Genomic DNA, 13057 nt, shown 5'->3' on the forward strand with positions numbered 1-13057 from the left:
AAAGCTAAGCGATAAAGAGAAAATATTAAAAGCTGCAAGAGAAAAAAAAAGCTATCACCTACAAAGGAGCCCCCATAAGGATGATATCTGACTTCTCAACAGAAACACTTGAGGCCAGAAGGGAATGGCAAGAAATATTCAAAGTAATGCAGAACAAGAACCTACAACCAAGACTACTTTATCCAGCAAGGCTATTGTTTAAAATTGAAGGAGAAATAAAAAGCTTCCCAGACAAAATATAAAACTAGCCCCTGGCTGGTTGACTCAGTGGTAGAGCATCAGCCTGGCATGCAGGAGTCCTGGGTTTGATTACTGGCCAGGACACACAGGAGAAGCACCCATCTGCTTCTCCACCCCTCCCCCTCTCCTTCCTCTCTGTCTCTCTCTTCCCCTCCCGCAGCCAAGGTTCCATTGGAGCAAAGTTGGCCCAGGCGCTGAGGATGGCTCCATAGCCTCTGCCTCAGGTGCTAGAATGGCCCTGGTTGCAACAGAGCAATGCCCCAGATGGGTAGAGCATTACCCCCTGGTGGGTATGCCGGGTGGATCCCGGTTGGGCGCATGTGAGAGTCTGTCTGACCTCCTCCCCATTTCCAACTTCAGAAAAATACAATAAATAAATAAATAAATAAATAAATAAATAAATAAATAAATAAAACTATAATTCTAGCTAAGGATCTTTTCCTCTGAAAATTAAATCTGCATAACTAGAAATCTGGGTTGAGTTTTAGTTAAACTTTTATTGGTAAGTTTGTTAATCATACATGCCATTCCATACATTAATCTCAAAATCACATTGTTTGAATTATTGACACTTCTGAATGTGTTCATTATTGACATTATTTACAGGCAGTGAAGAATGTTGCTGACAACAGTGCATTTCTGTCGAACTGCATGGATCTGTTTTCTGCTCCATCCTTATTCATTCACGTCATCTTGCCCAAGATAAGATACATAAACTCTCTGTGTCTCAGCTTTCTAACCTATAAACTAAGAATAATAGGAGAGATTATATCATACCTTAATTCTTAGAAATAAGTCACATATGACTAATAAAGAACCTGAAGTTTAGGGAAGTTCCAGTCCATCAATTTTCAAAGGTAGAGCTGACTGACTCAAGGTTTTTATCACCTCACTGTCTTTGCTTCCTCTAGCACCTGAAACCAGACTTGAGGCTGGATTTCCTGAAGTTTTGTGTTTTCCATCCTTCTCCTGGGTTCAAACTGTATTTTTTTACTTCAGTCCTGACACCAGAATTCTCTTACTATTGACAATTCATTTACTTCGGAATTTTTGAAGCTCTATTCTGTCTCGTTTGTAGCAACCATATTCGGACCATTTTAGGTTTCTATCAGCACAACATTTATATATTAGGAATCAGATAAGAAAAAATAAAAATGTGATTTACATTCTAAGCTAAGGTCTCTCAAGGTCTTCTAAAATTCTTACAACAGCACTATGTATTCTCTAGATAAATGGATCTGTACAAGAATATAAGGTGAGTCGTGGTTACTTTTCCAGAGATTTTGGCTTTGTTTTGCAGTGATCAGACTGAGACTATTAATTATATTTTATTCTTAAATTGGCTGCCTGTTCTTTTGGCTTCCTTCTTCCTTGCCTGAATAGAAGCGAGTCTGAGCACTAATTGTTCCCCTGTTCCAGGCTGTAATTTAAAGATAACCAATTTGTACAGCAAGCCTAAATTTAGCATTTGGGAGAGGTGCGTTGCTGACTTGAGGTTTGGTTAACTCACCAGATGAGTTATTTCATTTGTTACTAGCTACTCTTCCAAATATCTATTAATAAAGCAGGCGTATAAGCTCTGATCCCACATTTGACTCAGTCCCAGTGGAGCACCAAGTTTCCTGAATGTATCAATAGAACATTTAGGTGTGGTTTTTCATTTAACTGTCACCAAGTCAATTTCTTAATTAGTTTTATTAGGTCAACAGACTCCCAGGAGCTATAAAACCAGAATAAAACAGGGAAAGACATGGTAGTTACTCCCACATCAGAAACTAAAAAATGTTTTGATTGATCTTTCTCATTGAGTAATTATGAAAGATACTCACCACATTTAAAAAGCATTTTATATCAGGGCCTATCTAACCAATCACCAATATGTTCTTTTCTAAGAAGCATGAAAACCTAAGAACATTACTCACAAAATGTGTTTGTGACATTATATCAATACTTCTGAAAGAGTGAAATTTGCAATCAGCAGCTAAAATATCTTCAAGGACATCCTTAAAGGAGAGCACCATATTTTTAAACCTGAAACATCTGTTTGCAAGTACTGGAGGCTCAGTTCCTTTAGGCTCTTTTGAACTGAGAAGTATCGCCCAGATGTTGCTACCTGGAAGGCCTTCAACAACTTGCATACTTTGTCTAACATAATGAATAGTGACCCAGCTCCTTAGTTCAGAAGTGTAGCACAATGTAGCAGAAAATGCAATTGCACAATGTGGCGGTGGCCACTGGTCTCTTTTGCCTTGTTAATAACCTGCATCTTGTTGTCTATCTAAAGATTGAACTTATGTGCCCCGTTTATTTTAGTCATGCTCCAATGGCATATGGTTAGTCAAATGGACAGAAGTTAACTTCAACATTTTCAACCCCTAGAAACATATTTCTGTTTCATTTGATTTAACATAAGCAACATATGTGCCTTACAAATCTTTGTTAAAGACTACTAATCTTAATGTTCAGAAAAGAGCACTGCTGAACCTGATGAATTTAAAACACAGAATAATAAAAACAAAGAATTTTACAAGATTGTTTTTATTAAAAAGTGCTCTTTTAGTTAGGATTGCCAAATGGGAAATTTATCAAAGGTAATGCTACTACAAAGAGGAAAAGTGTTTTTCTTTTTCGAACATATGTTTTGCAGCTGAGCCCTGCTTTCAGTTTTGAGTCTTGTTTTATGTGGTGCTCTGATTATCTTTTATGGTCTAAAGCCCAAGCATCTCTGATGATTCCTTCCTTATCTTCCCAGACTTTAGTTTTAGACACTGAAACATTAAACTGAACACAGATTAAAGTATTAGCATGCAATTGAGTTTCCTTGTAATCAAGAGTTCAAATCACATGTTTGTCCAAAGGAGGAAGTAAAACAAAAGTTGCATTTGCTAACTGGAAAAGCATATTGGAGAAGTTGTATGTTCTTTTGCCATAAATATTTCTTTCTGTTCATTTTTAAAAAGTGAGTGAGGTAAGAAAAGAAATATAAAATTAAGAGAGGATAGAAAAGAAAGTTTTAATTGGCAGAACAGAATGTAAAAACTCAAAAATGGTATTGATGGATTGAGAAAGAAATGTCACAGCAAAAGGAAGAGTGGCTAGTGTTAACAAATATTTTAAAGGTGCTTATGCATTAATGCTAGTGCCATTGAAAAAGTAACTGTTTCTGAAGGATAAAAATATAAGTTAGCTCTTATATGTCTTGCTCACCATGTGTCAGTGATTTATGACTAAAATAATTACTTCAGTGCTTCCTTCATTTAAAATGAGAGAAACTATATAGAAAAAGGAGAACATTTACTCTTACTTGAGGCTTTATGATTCTTTAGCAAGTCTGAGCCAAGTCTTGCTGACTTCACATCCTGTTTTTCCAAGTTTCTTCTCAATGTCCACAACTCCACTCAGTTATTGAGACTGATCTTACCATTCCAGACCAAAATTTTTTTAGACTTAATGTCCTTTGAGTAACAAGTAGGTTCACACTAACATTTCTACTGAAATTTAACTAATTCACAATTCCTATTTACTTTAAAAAGAATTTTAGCTTCTCCAACTCCTCTCTTATAGCACTACAACTCTAGTTGTTTCTGAGAGGTCTTTTAAGTACATGAACAAGTCTGCTCAAGTGGTTGCTGCAGTGCTATATAACAGTTGCTACTGTTTCATGAAAAACAGCAGTCTCTCCATACTCCTGTGGCCATCAGAGAGTTCCTTCATGTGAGAACAACTAATCTGTTGTGATTTTAAGGCAAAAACTTACTTCTCCAAATTCTATTGCCTCTTTCTCTCCCTCCTGACCTAAACACAGAGATATTTTGCCTTGGTCTCTCTTGAGTCTTTTTCTGTGACAAAATAAGGGAGATGATATATTCCTATTGGAGTCACATACCATTAGAAACACTCTTTAAAAAGAGTTATTTGGACCACAGTAGGGTATGCTCTTTTAGTTTTATTTACTACATTCACTTCATTTAGATGTGCTGGAAATTGAAGCTACAAATACATTCATATGGCAATGGAATTAAAATCCATATTGTACTTTAAATATCTTTTATGTATTCATCAAGCTCATTATGCCAGATTTGTTCTTTTCTTTAAGAGGTCCCTCAACATCCCTACCAATAAAAATTCCTTGGATAATTAACCACAGCTTCAGATTCACCAAGAAATGCCTGCACTCTGTCAAAAAATAGTCTCTTCTTGTAGGTTTTCTATTTATACACCAGACATATCAAGGTGCGCTCTCGAGAGAGAGAGAGAGAGAGAGAGAGAGAGAGAGGTATAGATATATAGATATAGATACAGATATAGACATAGATAGATATAGATATAGATATGATAGATAGATGATAGATACATAGATAGATAGATAGATGATAGATAGATAGATAGATGATAGATTGATAGACTCCCTTAAAACTTGACATTTTCACCTCAATTTTAAAATTGGCTATGAAAATAAACAGACTTGATGTTTCTAAAATAATTACCATACCAAAATATAAATTTATAAAGAAAAATATATTAATATTAATTTCATAACTATACTCTCTTTACCTAGTTTGCAGTTTGGGCCATATTACACAGTGATCATGAAGGATTTTACAAATAAATTTATTGGGATGAATATGGTGTTCTTTGAGTTCCACCATTCTGAGACCTAGCTAAAGGAGTTTCTCCAGACTTCTCAATTTTATTTGGGTCTCCTGAAGTTGAAGCATTTACAATGGACTCATGCCAGACTTTTCCTATTAAATATAAAGGTAGACAGGCTGGATGGATGTTCCAAGGCTGCAAAGCCAGAAATAGCTTGTATTCCTATGTTTTGCTGAGGCAAAGTTTTCAAGATCACATGAGATAGAGAGTTTAGTCCAGGAGAAATACCTAAAGGCCTAAATAGCCCTCAACACAGTATAGCTGAAGTATGGCCAAACTAGGCAGGTTAAAAACCAGTCTAAGATGGTTCCAGGGAGACAGACTATTTCTAACACCTCTTCCATATCCTCCTTCCATATCACCTATCACTCTATTCCCCCGCCCAAAAAATCAGTACCTGTCAAGTTGGAGAGGTGGGTATATTAAACTGACTACATTATCTCCTTTTAGAACAGATTTCTTACTCTAAGAGTCCTTCTAATTGTGGAATGAGAAAGAAGGCATGCTTGTTTTTTTTTGTGTGTGTGTATATTTTTCTGAAATGAGAAGCAGGGAGGTAGAAAGACAGACTCCTGCAGGCGCCTTCCTGGGATCCACCTGCCATGCCCACTAGGGAGTGATGCTCTGCTCATCTAGGGCATTACTTCCTTGCAACTGGAGCCATTCTAGCACCTGAGGCGAAATCCATGGGCTATCCTCAGCACTCAGGTCTACTTTTGCTCCAATAGAACCTTGGTGGTAAAAGAGGAAGAGATAGATAGAGAGAACTGAAAGAGGAAAAGGTAGAGAAGCAGATGGGTGCTTCTCCTGTGTGCCCTGGCTGGGAATCAAGCCCTGGACTTCCACATGTCAGGGCCGATGCTCTACCACTGAGCCAGCTGACCAGGGTAAGAAAGCATGTTCTTTAAAGAAGGATCCAAATAGTCTAAATTGAGACAATTTTGTGATGTAAACAGACTAGAAAGTTCCTGACCTAAGTGTCATAAAAATGACAAATTATTGTTCAGAGTCATGGAAAACTAACCCCTATAGTTAAAGACAAAAAGACAATGAAAATTCAAAATAAAGTTACTTCATTATGACATTCACTGAATCTTCTGTGTTTAATATATCAGAATTGGTAACCATAAATCTCAGATGACAACAGATGAAAGGCTCAAAATTGCAGTTATAGCAGATATAATCTCTTTTCCTTCTGTACTCTTCAAATCCATGTAACACTTTATGTTTCTAATTATAACAACTATAATGTTTCATATCTCACTGATTATATTAGTTCATAATCACATAAATTTTCAAAGTGACTGGCCTTGGCCAGTTGACTCAGTGGTAGAGCATTAACCTGGCATGTGGATGTCCTGGGTATGATTCCAGGCCTGGGCACACAGGAGAAGCGCCCATCTGCTTCTCCACCCTTCCCTCTCTCCTTCCTCTCTATCTCTCTCTTCCTCTCCTACAACCAAGTCTCCATTAAAGCATAGTTGGCCCAGGCGCTGAGGATGGCTCCATGTCTTCTGCCTCAGGCACTAGAATGGCTCTGGTTGCAATGGAACAACACCCTAGATAGGCAGAGCATCACCCCCTAGTGGGCTTGCCAGGAGGATCCCTGTCTTCTGCATGTGGGAGTCTGTCTCTCTGCCTCCCAGCTTATCACTTTAGAAAAATACAGAAAAAAGAAAAGAAAAGAAAATCATAATGCAACATAGATGCAAAAATATTTAATAAAATGTTAGTAAACACAATCTACCAGTATAAATATATTAAAAATTATTTAACATAACCACTAGAACTTTTCCCAGTAATGCAAAGTTGGCTTTACATTTTAAAAAATCAGTTAATGTGCCTGACCTGTGGTGGTGCAGTGGATAAAGCGTCGACCTGGAAATGCTGAGGTCGCCAGTTCAAAACCCTGGGCTTGCCTGGTCAAGGCACATATGGGAGTTGATGCTTCCAGCTCCTCCCCCCTGTCTCTCTCTCTCCCTCTCTCTCTCCTCTCTAAAATGAGTAAATAAATAAATAAAAATTAATAAAAAAACTTTGACATTTAAAAATATCAGTTAATGTAATATATAATATTCAAAAACAATAGAAAACATATGATCATATTAATAGGTAGTGACAAATCACTTAGAAAAATCTAACATTCAATTGTGTTTAAAAAAACTCACAACAAACTAAAAATACAAAGGAAACTAAATCTCATAAAAAAATCTAAAAACATAGACAAAAATACACCCCGATAATATCATACTAATGTAAAAGACTGAATGTGATAGTTTTCCACCTAAGATTGAGAACAAGGCAAAGATATCTGATCTTGCTACTTCTACTCAAAATTGCATGGAGGAGTCCAGCCAGAGAAATAAGAAAAACAAAAAAAAGAAAAAAATTTAAAAGGGCATCCAGGTAAAAAAGGAAAAAAATAAAATGCTTTATTAACAGAGATATGTCCTTTTTTTGTGGAAAGTCTCAAATAATTATCAACATTAATACAACTGAATTTAACAAGGTCACAAGATATAAAATCAAATAACAAAAATTATATACTTCTATATGCTAGCAATACAATCTAAAGTAAAATTCAGAGAACAACTTTAGAGTGACGTCAGAGAAATGGTAGCATGAGAGATACTCCTCATCTCTCCCCTAGAAATTTCAACAAATTCTACAACTATATGCAGAGAGAAAACCTTGATGAACCTGAAATATACACATACCAGATAGACAAAGGTATGATCATGCAAGAAGGCGGGCCAAAGCACAGAAGAAAAAATAATACCAGAGGACTGAGTCTTTTTCCTTCCTCATGGACCTGAAGGAGGGAGGCACTGTCTGTGCAGGCTTTGTCTCAGACCCGGAGGGGCCAGGAGGAGAGTCTGGGGGAAAGGAACAGAGCAAGGGGCAATGACCTAGAATGGGGAGCAGGGCCGTTTCCCAGCATCTGCTGCACCCACGATTGCAGCGCTGAGCTATTACAGGCACAAGGCACATACAAAACCAGTTTCAAGCTCCCAAAACTGCAGGCAAATAGCTTGTGGAGACCAGCCCACAGGACACTGGGGTGCACTTGATCTGCCCACCCAAATGTCACAATTTAGCCTTGTGGCACCAGATGTGCTTGGTCAGGAATCTGCGTGCCATCAGGGGTTCTAAAGCTTGGGCACCAGCTTGCCAGAGGGAGTTTAGCATGTATGGATGGGAAGCCCTTGATCTGTGATCTCTGCCACAGCTGCTCCTAAAACTCAGGGACACTGGCTTGTGGAGAGCACCCCCTGCCCAGCCCAAGGCTGTGCTTGGAGATCTTAAAGTGGTATTGGAAGAGAAACTGGACTCTGTCACCTCAGTCTCCCTGTTCCTCATTGCTCCCCTTACTGTGAAAACAGCAGTTGAGGCAGATCCCTTTCCACTAGGTCTCCAGGCTGCTTTCTCCTGTGAGAGGCAGAGGCACCCAGAAACTAGATCCCCTGCTCTGTGGGGACAAGGAGGAAGGCACTGGAGGACTCCTGATAGGCCAGTGCCAGCATCATAAATATGCATAGCTCTAGCAATAAGCCCCTCCTACCAATGAGACAATTCTGCCTTCATCAATGCAAAGATGACAGCTAAGCCTTAACAGATCACCTAAAAATCTAACAGAGGCAAATCTAACAGAGGAAAATCTCACAGAGGCAAATCTTGTAGTGCAGCGCACCCTGCCAGAAAAAAAAGAATAATTATTTCTAATTGGGGTTATTAACAATATCACCTGCAAATGCCATCAAAAAAATTAAATGTGGATATACAAGACAAAAATGTAGCTTAGCCAGATGATGAAAAATCTCCAGGAAAAAACCTCTATTACATGGAAACCTTGGAGCTTAATGACAGAGAATTCAAATTTGAAGCTCTAAAAATACTCAATAAGCTACAAGAAAACACTGAAAGGCAATTTAGTGAGCTCAAAAAACAACTTAATGAACAAAAAGAAGTTTCACCAAAGAAATTGAAACTATAAAAAAGAACCAAAAAGAGATGAAAAACTCAGTACATGAACTGAAAAATGAGGTAACAAGCTTAGCCAGTAGAACAAGCCAGATGGAGGAGAGAATCAGTGACATTATAGACAGGCAACTAGAAATACTACAGAGAGAAGAAGGGAGAGACTCACAAATTAAAAAAAACACACACACACACAAAAAAAAAACACAGGAAAGCCCTACAAGAATTGTCTGACTCCATCAGGAAGAGCAATATAAGAATAATGGGTATATTAGAAGAGGAAGAGAGGGAAAAGAGAATGGAAGACATATTGAAACAAATAATTGATGAGAACTTCCCAAGCCTGTGGAAAGAGTTAGAGCCTTGAACCCAAGAAGCAAACAGAACACCTTAACCCAAACAGACCTACTCCAAGGGACATAGAATGAAATTAACACAAATCAATGACAAAGAATGAATCCTTAAGGCAGCTAGGGAGAAGAAGGATATAACATATGAAGGCCCATTAGGCTATCATCAGATTTCTCAGCAGAAACTCTAGAAGCCAGAAAAGAGTGGACTCCAACATTTAAAGTACTAAAAAAGAGAAACTACCAAACAAAAATACAATATCCATGAAAGCTATCCTTCAAATATAAAGAGGAAATGAAAACATTCACAGACATACAGAAGCTGAGAGAATTTATCACCAGAAAACCCCCATTATAGGAAATACTAAAGGGGGTTATCCAACCAAATACAGAGAACAAAACAAGACAAAATTACAAGTAAAATTTTTTTAACAAAACCAAAATAAAAACAAGGATAATCTGTGACAACAATAATATAAAAGGGGAGAGGATAAAGGTCAGCAGTAACAAAAGAAGATGGAGTGCAGAAGCACTCATGAGATAATGGACTCTAATAACTACGATAATTTTTCTTCTAATAACCTAATGGTAAGCACCCCTGAAAATGTCACTACTGAAACACATAGCTTAAAAAAAGAAGATGGAAGTATGAAACACCACCAAACAAAAACAAATGACAGAAAAACAAAAAAGAACCAAACAAGACAGAAAGCAGTATATAAAATGGCAGTAGGAAATCTTCAAGTGTCAATAATTACACTAAATGTAAATAGGTTGAACTCATCAATAAAGAGGCATAGAGTAGCAGATTGAATTAAGAAGCAAAATCCAACAATATGCTGCCTTCAAGAGACACATCTAAGCTACAAGGATAAAAATAGATTCAAAGTAAAAGGTTGGAAAACGATTCTCCAAGCAAATAATATCTAAGGAAAAGCTATACTCATATCTGACAATGCTTACTACAAGGCAACAAAGGTAACCAGAGACAAACATGGACATTTCATAATGATAAAGGGAACATTGTATCAAGAAGACATAACACTCCTTAATATATATATGCACTAAACCAAGGAGCACAAAATATATAAGAAAACTACTACTAACTGATCTAAAAGTGCAAACCAAAAAAATATATAATTATACCTGGAGACCTCAATACACCATTGATTGCTTTAGATGTTCATCCAAACAGAAAATCAATAAAGAAATATCGGCCTTAAATGAAACAAGAAAACAAATGGACATAATAGACGTCTACAGGACATTTCATCCCAAAACATCAGAGTATACATTTTTCTCCAGTGTACATGGAACATTCTCAAGAATATACTATATGCTGGGCCACAAAAACCAACAGCAACAATTTCTGAAAGATTGAAATTATACCAAGCATATTCTCTGAACATAAGGCTTTGAAACTAGAATTCAACTGCAAAAAAGAAGTAAACACACTCACAAAAATGTGAAAGTTAAACACCATACTTCTTGGGTCAAAGAAGTAAAAGAAGAGATCAAAAGATATATACAAACAAAGGAAAATGAAAACATGACATATCAGAATTACTGGGATGCAGCAAAAGCACTAATAAGAGGGAAGTTTATATCATTACCTGCTTATATGAAAAAGCAAGAGAGAGACCAAGTAAACAACATAACGTCACATCTTAAGGAACTAAATAAAGAAGAACAAAGGCAAACCAAGACCAGCAGAAGAAAGGAAGTAATAAAAATTAGAGCAGAAATAAATGAAATAAAGAACAGAAAAACTATAGAAAAATTAATAAAACAAAGAGTTGGTTCTTTGAAAAGGTCAATAAAATTGATAAGCTCCTGGCACGACTCACTAAGGAAAAAAGAGAAAGGACTCATATAAACAAAATCCAAAATGAAAGAGGAGAAATTACCACAGATATTATAGATATACAAAGGATTACTACAGAATACTATGAAAAATTATATTCCACCAAATTTAGCAATCTAGAAGAAATGGATAAACTCCTAGAACAATAAAATCTTCCTAGACTGAATCATAAAGAAGGAGAAAGCCTAAATAGACTGATAAGCAGGGAGAAAATAGAAACAACTATCAAAAACCTACCCAAAAATAAAAGTCCAGCGCCAAACCTGGTCGGTTGGCTCAGTGATAGAGCGTCGGCCTGGCGTGCAGAAGTCCCGGGTTGGATTCCGGCCAGGGCACACAGGAGAAACGCCCATCTGCTTCTCCACCCCTCCCCCTCTCCTTCCTCTCTGTCTCTCTCTTCCCCTCCCGCAGCGAGGCTCCATTGGAGCAAAGATGGCCCGGGTGCTGGGGATGGCTCCTTGGCCTCTGCCCCAGGCGCTGGGGTGGCTCTGGTCACGACAGAGCGACGCCCTGGAGGGGCAGAGCATCGCCCCTGGTGGGTGTGCCGGGTGGAACCCGGTCGGGCGCATGCAGGAGTCTGTCTGACTGTCTCTCCCTGTTTCCAGCTTCAGAAAAATACAAAAAAAAAAAAAAAGTCCAGCGCCAGATGGATAAATTAGTGAATTCTACCAAACAGTCAAATAAGAATTTGTTTCTATCCTCCTCAAAATCTTCCAAAAAAATTGAAGAAGAAGCAATACTTCGAAACACATTTTATGAGGCCAACATAACCTTCATACCAAAACCTGGTAAAGACAACACAAAAAAAGAAAACTACAGACCAATATCTCTAATGAATACAGATGCAAAAATTCTAAACAAAATACTAGCAAATAGAATTCAGCAACATATTAAAAAAATAATTCTTCATGATCAAGTGGGATTTATTCCAGTAACACAGGGATGGTTCAATATATGTGAAATGATTAACGTAATACACCATATCAACAAAGCAAAGAACAAAAACCATATGATCCTATCAATAGATGCAGAAAAGGCATTCAATTAAATACAAAATCCTTTTATTTTTAAAACACTCAACAAAATGGGTATAGATGAAAAATACTTCAACATAATAAAGGCCATTTACCACAAACCATCAGCTAACATCATACTAAATGGTAAAAAAATGAAAACTTTTTCTCTAAAATTAAGAATAAGAAAAGGTTGCCCACTCCCTCTACTCCTATTATTCATAGTGCTGGAAGTTCTAGCCAGAGCACTCAGACAAAAGAAATAAAAGCATTCATATTGGGAAAGAAGAAGTGAAGGTTTCACTTTTTGCAGATGACATGATCCTGTACATAGAAAACACCAAAGACTCCACAGAAAAGCTATTAGAAACAATAAACCAAAACAGTAAGGTTGCAGAATACAAAATTAGTACACAGAAGTATATTTCTTTTTTATATGCCAACTATAAAACCTCAGAAAAAGAACTCAAAAGAATAATTCTTTTTACAGTAGCAACAACAACAACAAAATACCTAGGAATAAACATAACAAAGAATGTAAAGGACCTATATACTGAAAACTACAAAGCATTATTAAAGGAAATTGAAAAAGATACAACGAAATGGAAAAATATTCCTTGTCTGTGGATAGGAAGAATAAATATAGGTATAATGGCCATATAACTCAAAGCAATATACAAATTTAATGCAATTCCCATCAAAATTCCAATGTCATTTTTTAAAGAAATGGACCAAAAATCATTAGGTTTATATGAAACCATAAAAATCCTCAAATAACCAAAGTAATCCTAAGGAAAAAAACACAAAAAAAAACACTGGAGGCATTATAGTACCTGACTTCAAACTATACTACAGAGCCACTATAATCAAAACTGCATGGTACTGGCAGAAAAATAGACACTCAGACCAATGGAATATAATCAAGAGCCCAGAAATAAAACCATATATATATGGTCAAA

The sequence above is a fragment of the Saccopteryx bilineata genome, chromosome 3 (genome assembly GCF_036850765.1).
Source record: "Saccopteryx bilineata isolate mSacBil1 chromosome 3, mSacBil1_pri_phased_curated, whole genome shotgun sequence".
In the NCBI taxonomy this organism is placed as follows: Eukaryota; Metazoa; Chordata; class Mammalia; order Chiroptera; family Emballonuridae; genus Saccopteryx; species Saccopteryx bilineata.